Source organism: Cavia porcellus, unplaced genomic scaffold (assembly GCF_034190915.1).
Source record: "Cavia porcellus strain 051 isolate PalLab524CR breed Dunkin Hartley unplaced genomic scaffold, mCavPor4.1 scaffold_12, whole genome shotgun sequence".
In the NCBI taxonomy this organism is placed as follows: domain Eukaryota; kingdom Metazoa; phylum Chordata; class Mammalia; order Rodentia; family Caviidae; genus Cavia; species Cavia porcellus.
The window spans coordinates 66,513,683-66,526,190 of record NW_026947495.1 but is presented as its reverse complement, the minus strand read 5'-3'; the positions used below and the strand labels follow the sequence as shown (position 1 = coordinate 66,526,190).

Genomic DNA, 12,508 nt, shown 5'->3' with positions numbered 1-12,508 from the left:
AAGAATAGAGATCCTTGTTATATAGTGGCAAAAAGCTAAGTGGATTGTCTCCTTCAATTCTGTATAAAACAGAATCTGTGCAACATAAACTGGAATGATTAGCAAGAAAAGTGTTGAAATGTGGCCAGTTTCTTCTTCTGCTTAGAGTAAACAAAAGAGGAGAGCTGGGCATGATGGCGCCTGCCTGTAATCCCAGCACTTGGGAGGTTGAAGCAGAAGGATCACTGTGAGTTCAAGAGCAGCCTGAGCTACACAGTGAATTGAAGGCTAGCCCGGACTATGGAGCAAAACCAGAGAGACAGACAGATAGACAGACAGACAGAGACAGAGAGACAGGGAGACAGAGAGACAGAGAGACCAGAGAGACAGAGAGAGAGTCTGGTTGATTGGGAGTTTGGGTTTGATGATTTTATAAAAATCTCAGTTTATTCAGATGACAAACAATGTAAAATTAGAGACTGCTTTTAAAATGCAACATATGAAAAAAATATGGCATACAAAAAAAAAAAAGCCAAGGTTGTTGCTGTGCTGAACCCTTCAGCAGATCAACGCTTATAGCATTTGATTGTAAGAGATTAAGGTTATAGGTCATAGCACAGGTCTTCTCAGTTAAACCTTGTATGATTAAAAAATGTTGGAAGAATCAAGATGGCAGAAGGAAGAGTAAAATTCTTTGAGATCCAGGACCCAGACACTGGCAAAGAACAACTTAGGGAAGAACAAAAGAGAAGTAGATCTCTGTAAGTCAGGAATGAACTGACCCAGAAAATTAAAAGCTACACAGAAGTTTGAGAAAAGAACCACAATGCAGAGAAAGGAATGAAACAGCCTGGACCTCTTCTCTCCTGGTTTCTCGCTCAAAGCTCGTGGGGAGGGGTACATGACTCTACAGAAACAAGGTGAGCGCTAAGGGCTCCAGGGAGAAGCATCAGTGGACACTGGGTTAGTGGTGTGGGCTCCAGGGGCAGCCCATGGTTGTTGTGGTCTACAGGGACAGTGTGGGGTTTCGCCCCAAGCTACTCCTTCCACATGCAGGCTGACAGCTGAGAGGGATCCAGTTCAGGCACCTGTCATGTTTCCAGAGACTGCTTGGTCAGGCGCCATTCTAGGAAGGGGTTGATTGTTTGAATTTGGGCCTCCTAAGAGCTGGGAGACAGCTTCACTTTCAGGTTCCTCTTGTTGCAGTCCCTCAGTGACTGGGTAAGAGGCAACTGCGGGAGAGAGCCACAGGCAGGCAAAAGACTGTAAAGAGTCCCCCTGAGAGATTTTAGTCAGGGATGTGAGGACTTGACCTCCACTCACCATGGAGGGAGGCCAGGCCCAGCTTGAGTTGCACTGGGTCTGAAAGTACCATCATAGAATTATTTGAACCTTTGCTCTACTGCCTGTGTTCAGCACAGATCTGGAGTTTGATTGTCTTTCTTGTCCTACCAATGCAAGTACGAACATACCTCAGCTTATACAAAGCTACAGCCTGGGATAAGCAGGGGGACTGCTGGAATGGGGCTGTGTCAGTCAGTGCTCACTAGTGAAGCAGAGTTAATATAAGATACATACATATGTGAAGATTTACAAGTAATGGCCACCTGCAGAGTCAGGTGTGGAAGAGCGTCTGTGTGCTGGAGAGTCTAAGGATCCAGTCAAAGGTTGAAGACCTGGAGTTCTCTGTAAAATCCTGTATGAGTCCATATCAGGAGGCTGGATGGTCTCTGATGGAAGGCTGAATGAAGGGTCTGTACTGAGAGCCAGGAGATGTGCATCCAAGGCAGAGGTGAAGACTGGAGCACCTCTAAAAAACAGTAGCAAGACTTCCTTCTTCCTCCTTTTTATTTCATTTGGGCTATAAACTGATTAACTGGTACCGCCCGCACTCAGGGTGGGTCTTCCGTGTTCAGTAAATCCATTCAGCCACACCCAGAACCATGTTATCTAATCACTTGGGCATTTCTCACTCAAACTGACACAACAGTTAACTATGGACAGGGCATGCTTTGAAAACTCACAGATAATAAATCTAGGCAGAGAACACTGATTGCTGTACTCCAAAACTGTGGGTTCAGGAAGGAAATCACTCATGCAAAAACGGAATAATTTTTCTAATTTTGGATTCTCTCTCTCTCTCTCTCTCTCTCTCTCTCTCTCTCATTTCTTCTTTCTTTTTTTTTTCCTTTTTCTTCTTAACTGGTTTGGAGTTTAAAGAAATTTCCTTCATCCTTCTTCCTTTTTTTGTTCTTTTTCATTTTTTTCTTTTAAGTTTTTCTACATATTATTTCCTGTTTTTTTATCTTTCCTCCATTTTTCTTCCTTGTCTCAAGTTTTTTCTGCTCTTTATCCAGTTCTATAAATGTTCTTCTGCTTCTTAATAGGATCCTTTGTCTCATCTCTCTCTCCTCCTTGTCCTCATCTCTCATTGCTTAATTTTTCAAAATTTCCATTCCCCCATATCTTTTAATAGTACAATCATTAAACTGTATTAATCTTTTGATATATTAATCTTTTGAAGCAGTAATCAGTGTTACTGCTGTTGAATTCTTTTCTACTTCTCTGGAGGTTTGTTGTTACCATTAGTATATATTTGCTGTCTGTCTGTCATCATATTATAGTGATACATACATAGCCACGTTCATCACAGTACAAGTCACAATAGCTAAATCTCGAAAACATCCTCGGTATGCCCATTAACAGATGACTGGATAAAGAAAATGCGAGTTTGTACACAGTGAAGAAGTGCTTTTTCATAAAGCCCTGAGCCATTTGTAGGAAAATGGATGCACCTTGAGACCATACTGTTGAGTGAAATAAATCAGATACACAAGTTTAAATACTTTGTAATTTATCTCATGTGACAAACCCAAATATAAAGACAAAAATAGACGATAAATTATGAGAGGAAAGGACAGTTTCCTAGTTGAGCTCTTGGCTCATTAATCAAAATGTTATGATGATAGTTCCTCATTTTTTGAAGTTTGTAGAGTTTGACAGCTTTTAAAAGTGAATAAGCTTTATACAAACCAGGATTCTCTCTCCATTCATGATAACATTTATAGTTTTGTTAAGTAAATAAAATCTGGATGTGAAAAACAAAGGAAGGTTGCCTTTAGACATCTCAACAGAAGCCAAGGAAGGGATTATCTCAGAAAGATACACAGACATAGTCTCTAATGGAGATCATGTACCTTCCACAGGAGACATATGAAGTGCTTGAGAAAATTCTACAGTTAAGAATGCAAAGGAACAGAGAGAGGACAAAGTGAGAGGGGATATTAAATGGAAAGTTAGATTTTCCTTACAGGAAGTGACATTATACAGCTATTCAGCTTCAAAAATGTGCTACTGTTTGTGTGAAAGGAACAATAACTCAGAACCAGTAGTCCAGAGGGCAGAACCAAGAACCTTGGTTAAGAGTGCAGTGTGTTTACCACCTTGATTTGGACCCGGTAAGATCCTGAGCAGAGAAAGTCCAATTAATTCCACTTAGGCTTTTGATCTTTAAATTTCTTTAAACTCCAAACCAGTTAAGAAGAAAAAGGAAAAAAAAAGAAAGAAGAAATGACGAGAGAGAGAGAGAATCCAAAATTAGAAAAATTATTCTGTTTTTGAATGAGTGATTTCCTTCCTGAACCCACAGTTTGTGATATAAGTGAGTATTGTTCTGAGCTACAAAGGTTATTGATAATTTCTTATGCAGTAATCTAATACAGATATTAATAACTAGGTTCACTATAAAAACATTAAAGCTTATTTCATGTAATTTAGAAGATAGAACAGAGTGATTCTTTGGGATTTTTGTGTGTAGCCACTTCTAATTTTTTTTATAAAATTCTTGCCTTGAAAAGTTTTTAATTCTTGTATTTTGTAGATGGTTTTTATTAAATTATAAGCGTATATATTCCTGGCCCCAGAATGTTGCCTAGTAACCTTTACTTCATATCTATCTCAAGATACACTTAGAAACACATATTTCAAGTTGCTTTAAAACCCTAACTATACACACAGCATTATGGAAACCTTATCTCTTAGCTTGTATAACCACTGTTACTCATTGAGTTACTTACTATATAAAAGTTATTATCTGTCAACCTGAATCTATAGTGTCAAAGAAAAAGCCCATTTTGGAAGATTTTGTTTTTCTGCTTTGAAAACAACAGAATATAATTAGATCTCTAAATGAAAGGAAATGGTGTGCTCTGTGTTCAAGATTTTTGAACATCTTTGGCCAAGTGGACAAATTGTGAGAATGGCCAAGCTAACATTCTAGAACACACCAATGTGAAACATGCTGTTTGCCTTAACAGCAGCAAAAGAAAATATAGAAAGGTAGGAGAGGAGGTTGTAAGGTGTGTTAAGAATTTGCTAAATTATTCAAGAAAGATAAATGATCAAAGTGGGAAGACCAGTTCTCTCTTAGAAGAAATGTAGACTATTTTTTTAAATAAGGAAATTAGTAGTTTTGTGTTAAGAGCTAGTGTACTGATCAGGATTCACATATAGAGAATAAATCCATGGTAGATAATTCAAAACAGAAAGGATTTATAAGAATATATTAGATGACTTACAGAATATTTTGGATGGCTGAAAAACAAACCACCATTTGCATGAGTGTTCTAAAGCTTCATCATATGACTGGGCTGTTGACAGAGCATCCCTGCCATCATTGGGAAGCTTTACTCTCCTGTATCTCTGCTGTCACCATAATGGCAAGCAGAAACACTGAAAGGACACCCAGGATTTGGAGTCAGATTTATTTACATTGACAAGCATTGATCGAGATCATACCTAGAATATCAGGTCCTGATCTCTGGTGGTCCAGGGCTTATATGAGATAAGCAAGCAGGAAGTACAGAGGCAGGATGGCTTGTTGTTGTGGGATTGATTTACACACTGTGCATATGTGTCCAAGTGACCAGCTATGCATCTGAGTGACCAGCCTTTTTTAAGAGACAGGATCAATAGGAACTGGGATAGAAACTAAGAAACTGTGGTATATGGCTTGGGGGAGGGGGGCTTTTGTCACATCTTTGCTACATTACACCTGGTGCCTCAGGAGCATTCTTTTTGGTGTAACCTAGATCATATCTGGAACCCAAGCAGCAAGAACATAGAGGAAATGCAGCATTTAAACTTTCCAGGAAGAGATATGTATTGAAAGGTCGATATTGTTGAACAACCCACAATATCCCCACAACGGACACCTAATAAGTTAAAAAGACCCGGGAAAAACATATTTTTTAGGGTAGAAAAATTCTCAAGGAGATAGTGATGAAAAGATCAGATACCTGAAGGATGATTTATTTTCTTGGAATTTGCTAATTTCAATTTGTCATTTTAAAAAATGAGAGTTTATGTTCTTTTCTATGTAAATTCTCTATTGAGTGTTTAATATTAAATGAAGATAAAAATCTGACTTTTAATTATTCACTGGCATTTATTTAATGCTTGTAAATTGTAAAGTTTGCTTTATCATATTGTCACCAATCCACAGTCTTCCAGTCATTGCTAGTTTACAGCAGGAGTTCACCTATGTCATGTAAGACAATACTTCTGTGTCATAGTTTATAGAACATATTGTTGTCCTGAGATGAGTCCTACTTACACACATTTTTTGGCATTGAGTATTCTCTTTATCTGAACTAGCTTCAAAATACTAACGTCAAAAATAACCTTAGCTTATAATGGGCTTACAGCAGTGCTGATAGTTTTAGTAACTGAGTCAGCCTTAGGCCCTATGCCATTTGGTGGATCAAGTCAGATGTTAGGATATTATTTTCTGTGACTTACACCCAGAACATTGGGGCTCAGATATAGGTTGTCACAAAGAGGACTAGAAATCAGTAAGTGGTGAACAGTATTGTCCTCGCTGTAGCATACGCAAAAAAAAAAGTAGATATTATAAAATGTTTGATCATGAGTTGACCATGACTAAATTAGCATAACCGTCATTTGAGAGAACTAGACCTTTTGAAATAGCTCTGAGTAGTATTCATCAGTGAAAACTAATGGGATTAACCATTTCTCATCCTAATGCTAATTTAGGTAACTGCCAAATTTAGTTGAAGTTAGAGCTGCTTAATAACAATAAAAATAATCTAAACAAACTACTAACCTATCCTAGTAGGTTAAGGGCTGAAAGGAAAGCAAAAACAGATTCAAAGCAAGTAATCAGGTGAGTGATACGATTTTTTTTTTAACTTTTGCCCTCCCTAGTAGCTCATCTTGTTTTCTTTGGTCTTCTCTTCCTTTCTGATTGTTTGTCTTTCTCAGCATTCAAAGAAATAATGCCTGTTGTTTTTGTCCCCCATCCTCAACCCGTATCTCTTCATTGCTTAATATCCTGAAAGTGGAAATTGTAATTTGGAGAAGATGACTACTACATGTATGCTATTTCAACCTAGCAACAGCAAAAGGATTATGAAGGAAGATAGCTATATCTCGGGTGATCGTTCAGCTCAGTTTGTTTGGAGCCTTCTCAGGCTGCGCCTATTAATAGCATCCCCTTTTATTCTCCAAACTGTCCTGGATTGGACGATAAAATCGTATGATCATTTTAGTTATTACCAAGATGAATAAAAGGATGATGTAGAAAAGTATAGAAACTTTCTCTAAAACTGTTGATGATAGCTGACATTTTTGATAGATTTAAGTTAAATTATCCTCTTATTAATAACCACAGGGGCAGAGTTGCCTGTATTGTCTGTATAGAGATGAGATTCTCTACTCTTCAAAACTATTTTATTGTTTGGTGGCACTTTTGATGTTTAAGCAATTGTTCTTGTTTACATCCATGAAAATTAAACTACTCACAATTTTTGTATATCTATAATGAGAAGACATTTTCCATTCTGTAATTTAAGAAGAATATTGTTAATGAAAATTCTTGTTTGAAATTATAGTTCAGGCTTATAAATGGAGATTTAATCAAATGTATTCACCACAGCTTTTTTTTAAGAATATTTTTTCAAGGAAACTATTGTTAGAAATTTCAGTAAAGAAAGCATATTTAAATGGAAAATATTTGAAATGCTCAGCAAACAATGACAATTAATGCAGGAGTTTTTAAATACTTCAATATTCTTTTTCATTTATCATTTCTGAAGGGTACTTTTTGCTATGTTTCACTGTTTATTGTAGTTTAAAGAAAATTCTTGTCTCAAACCAGGTTTATTCCCATTGATAGCAAGTAATTCATTTTTGTCATAATTGAAAGCAATATTAATATTATAGGAAATTTAATTGTGTCCTAGAGAAGATTCCTTTGCCCTCCTTTCTGACTCTACTGGTGTAACTCTACTGGTGTTATGGTAGGTTCAATAAATAAAACTCATCGCTAGAGTCCCTAAGTAAATTCTAATAGTTTATCCATAGTGTTCACTTATGTATAGTATTTATGGAGATTTTTGAGACACCATTAGGGCCTGCTATCACAATAAAATGAGACACAGAAGGAGTAAAGTAGCTGATGAATAGAATTGCCAAATATATCCTATAAACAGCTCAGACATATAGCTTTCAGTTAGAGTTAACATATTTTCAGGTTAAATTTTTTACCTTGTTAATAATTAACAAAATGCAACAGTCCATCTGGACTGTGAAATAACAGTATAATTCCCAAAGTGTTTTCATGGTATATTTTTTCTATAAAAATGGTGGTCTAAAGATTTTATTGTCCAATTTTATTTTCCCAGTTAATTAGTATTAGCATTTTTTAGTGTGAAACTTGTTATGAATTCCTGCAATCATAAAGATGACATGAGTTTAATCACAATGTCATGCTTTTATTCTCAGTTTTTAAATGAGCCTTAAATCCTTTCTTTGCTACAAGAAAGAATTTGTAGAAAAAGTAGGACCAGTGTTATGATTGTCATGATTTCATCATGTGTATTAACCATTCAATATACTGACTATTAAGTTAGTGGTCTGTCCTATACTTAATGATTTAATAAAAATGGAGTTAAATTATTTAAACAAATAGTCATTTGTTCAACCACAGTAGGAGGGTGTAGAGAGTGCTTAACTATGTCACCAGAGAGAGATCAACACATTTTCTAAAACACTGAGAAAGGGCAGGAAGAGAAAGAATCTGTCAGTCTTGAGATTTGTGTTGCTTTTAAAGGGCTTCATAAATGTTTTTTCTTCATAAATGCAATTGATGTGCAAGTTTCTTTCTTGTGATTTTTGAAAAGACATGGCTTCTGCCCAATTTGTAATTGTAAAAGACTGATACCACACTCTGTTTTTCATCATGGACTGTAGGACACTTAGGGCATGTTTTCCATGATGGGAAAAGAAAATTAACAGGTACTTGAAGTCATGGGACAGAAGGAACTCTGGGATCCAAGTTAATCTTACGGAATGAGCCCCTGAAGGAAACAAGATCCAGACTATAATAGTTCTGACCCTTGATGCATCATGGAAATGTTCTGCCTCAGTTTATCTATTAATGAGCACAGTCCACACACTGATACATGCAATCTAAGAGAAGGAAGAGAGAAACTATGTGAATATCAAGAAGAAGCAGATCTTAGTGTCAAATAAGCAAAGTGTAAGCTCAAACAGAGAGCAAACAGCCAGTCTCTTGACTCTCCACCCTTACCAGGCACTGAGGTCTCCCTTTAGGTTGAACAGGCTGGAGGAGCTTTTAAATGAGCCCTGCTTTAAGTAGATTAAGATGAAGTTTCAATAGCAGATAGCAACTTTCTAGAGATGATGACTATTTTCTCAAGAAAGCAGAGCCAAGCCAAGCCAAGAAAGCCAAGCCAACCTGCGCCTCTCCTGGATTCTGAATGTCTATGTGGGACTCATATCTTCAAAGCCCGTTAATCTCTGACTCTATTTTCCTAGTAAATAAAATATGTGTCATACTTAAAGGAAAATGTGTTCTAGTAAGAATATTCCCATTGCTTAAATTGAGAACCAGTGAGAAGCTAAAAACAAATTCATTTTGAAGCCATACTATGTAAATAATATAGAAAGAACCTAGGTAGTGTTTTTAGTATGGAGCAGATAAAAAATATACAATGAAAGGAACCAAAAGTTATAGCATTTGATACAAAGAAATTTTCTAACAAATTAAGCATGTATGTATGTACACACACCCACAGAGTTTCTTGGAGAGAATGAACCACTCTGAGACTGAGATACTTCATCTTCATAATAAGTACTAGATAATTAGAAAATCTCTAAGGTCTCATTAAACCTTTACTTTCTAGGACTGTTGCTACCATCAATCATGATAAGTAAATGTGAGTCAGGTAAAGAATTTATCTAAAAGGAAAGCTGAAATAATCAAATAGTATGTATGTAGCACTAGCATGTAAAATTCTCAAAGGGGATTAGAAATGGAATTTAAAAGGAGGAAATAAAGGGACTATTTATTAGAACACTACCACATTCTGGAGGATAAAGTAATGGTAATACCAACCCTGTGAGTATGCTTTAAACAGAATGGTACATTAAGGGTACCACATGCCAGGCATTAGGCTTAAGGTCCATGTGCATATCTAGTCCTGTGACTGCGTGAAATCAAGTCTAACATAATCCCCATCTTACAAATGAGAGATTAGAGACATAAAGAGATTCACTTGCTTTCCTAGGATCTCTGAAGGTGTAGACCAGTAATCCTGCTCTAGGGTCTGTGTCCTTTGACTCCTGATGGTTGTCATCTTAGATGTAAATAATGACTTCTGGGTTACAGGGCATGGCAGTGGAGGATCAGAGAGGTCAATGACTTCCCTGGGATGATATACAGACCCTGTACAATAGCAAGGATATTAACCCTGGTGTTTTTTTACTATATCATGCTAAATTTTCCCCTATTATAAATTTTGTCCTTGTGGTGATGAATATCTGACTGATTAAGTACCTGACTGTAATTATATCTGCCTCCAAAAGAAAAATCAACAACACTAAGTTCATATGCAGTAAGCATTCAGGTCACAATATCATCCTGTTTTCAAATGGGGCTGGTTTCAGTGCTTTCCATAAAGACGCAGTTCTTATTAGCAAAGTGGAATACACTCACAAACCTGCTTGCACTCCAGTCACTGAACTGCTGAGGTCTCATTGACATTTTTCTTTTAATCATGGAGCTAAAGAAGTAGAAAGAGGCTTGGTTGTTTCATTCTGGGACTCTCTCCTAAGACATGTTTTTCTCCTCCTTTGATGGACAGGAAAGAGCTGTGGATTGAAGAAATGTTACCACTCCTTCCCATAGAGCCCGCCCGAAGTAATCTCCCTTTCTCCGGCCTTCCTTCATTCACTTCTTTGACATTCTCCTTTCCCTCTGAAATATGTGTGTGCAAGCAGCCCTGCCTGGTTTGCATTTAATAGGAGAATGGATATTCCAGTCTCTGACTTTTGGCTGCTTCAGTCAGAAATTAAGCCAAGGAGACCAGAGTTAAACCCCCTATTCATTTCATGTATGCCACTGAGCAGCCAGAGAGTAATGATGATTTTTATTCCCCCCTGGCATTAACTCTGAGAGGCAAACAGACAAGTAACAAGAAAATCTAAAATTAAAACTGACACACCTTCCCCGATTCTTCCCAAGGTGCTTGGATATAATTATTATTTAATGCTTCTTTGTCATCCTAAATGCATGGAGTACCAGCCAACACATGAAATTCTTCTAGATAACAGAAAAAGACTTGAAAACAAAAACCAAAACGTGAATAGCACCAGGAAAACCAGCGTTGTGGAGTCTGGTGAGAGCAGATTTTTAAAATCCTAAAATGCAGACTAATACAGAGTCTTCTCTGCATTGCTGGACAGGGCATTTGTAAGAGTCAGTGTCCTTTTGTGTCACTTTTTCTTCTGTGGATAGCCCTGAAGCTCAGCCTTCCTCTATTGACACATTTTCCTTTCCAGATTCACTACCACTGATGGTGGGTCAGGAATTTCTGTGTACACCAAGGACAGTGCTTGATAACATTTGAAGATGGAAAAGAAAAGTCTTCAGTCAGTAGGCAGGCTGACCTCAGGGCTGTCAAGCAAATTGTGCCAGCTCAGGATGTCTGCTCAGAGGATCACTGTGGTATGGCATGTGATGAATGAGTGGTTTTCATGGCCTCAGGCACCTTCCCAGGAAACAGGCTAACTTGGAAAATGATTTTAGCAATCATGGTGGATAAGTGTGACAGGACTCAAATACCACCTCCTACTCTGCTTGCATAAGGAATGGCAGGACTGGGTCTTGACTTACAGGATGTTCCATAGAAAGATGAGAAAAATCATCTTTCCTACTCATCTGCTTCTTTGAAATGAAAATCTGTCCAAGCAGAACAGGATTTCTTTATATCAGAAGGTTTGCAGATGCAGAGAGAAGGGCTTGAAAAATTCTCACCTTTCCAGTGGAAGTCAGGAATGGCAGGACAGAGTGGCAGTGGGGTTTCTCCTCACCTCCATATGCCGTTGCATATTTAAGTGCCATCAATACCTAAAGGGTTATCAGAGACCACTTCATCTTTGGAGAGGTGTAAACGTAGGGCAAGTTTGTCTTACTTCATAGCTTTCTAAATGAGACTTATTTTGAGAGGAAAATAGAAGTTGAATATTAATTAGTGCTTTTGATTCTCTTCTGAACTGAAGATTTAAAAGAAGCCTGGGATTGGGGAGGATTCTTTCTTTTTTTTAATCTTGTTTTCTTGTGCTTCAGGGGGTGATACTAGGTTCTGCCATCTGTAGGATATGCAATTTAAACATCCTAAACTCCAGCTCTTTCAGGAAGCTGTTTTTGTTTATGTTGCCTAAATAGCAGAAATTAGCTTCTATTTCAGATAGTTCCTGCATTATTAAAATGTAGCTTTTGTGCAGAGACTTAATGAGTTCTTTAGAGCCTTTACATATTAATGTTATATACTAAGAACTATTAAAATGTCCCAAATAAAACATGCTCATCAGTTAAGTATTCTGTTTTATTTGTGGTCATGAATGAAAAAGACAAACTACTTATCTTCATAGTCATTTAAACACATGCACACACAAACAAATCTAATGCAAAATAGTCTCTTAATATGAGAGATTTAATCACATAATTCCAAAAAGTCCTACAGTGGTTACTTTCTCTTTTTTATTCTGATCCTTAAATAGTCCAAACTAGAACAATTTTAACCTGCTTTTATTATTTAGTGTAGTAAATTCTTAATCTGAATGAGTTTTTCTTTTACAGGAAGAATGTGTTAATGCATTAGTTTGTCCTCAACTGGTATTTACTTAGAGATTATAAACTCCTGTGAAAATACCTGAGTAAATGTTCACTGATGAGGTTTCCCAGGAGGACTAGGAAGAAAGACAAGAATGAAATCAAATAGTGCACCACTTTTAAATGACCCACTTCACTTTTTCTATCAACCAGAAAGAAGTAATAGTTTACATAAAATATTTCACTAAATATTTTACTTAAATATTTGATATTAAAACTTCATTGACAGAAGTTAGCAAACTATAGAGTTGAAGCCTAGGCATACTCTTTTCAAATACCTGCGGTGGTCGCCAAGGAGAGCAAGAAAAACCC

At 37.0% G+C, this 12,508-nt stretch overlaps 1 protein-coding gene across 6 annotated transcripts in view; it reads left to right on the top strand.

Moving 5' to 3' along the window:
* Znf385b (zinc finger protein 385B) overlaps positions 1–12,508 on the top strand; it is a 284,441-nt gene that overhangs the window by 142,589 nt on the left and 129,344 nt on the right. Inside the window, exon 1 of one of the 6 annotated variants that reach the window (XM_013142523.3) lies at positions 6,142–6,163. The exons of the other annotated variants lie outside the window; for them this stretch is intronic. The gene's annotated coding sequence lies outside the window, so the exon portion shown is untranslated. Of the gene's footprint in view, positions 1–6,141; positions 6,164–12,508 lie in introns of those variants that run through there. 6 annotated transcript variants of the gene reach the window in all.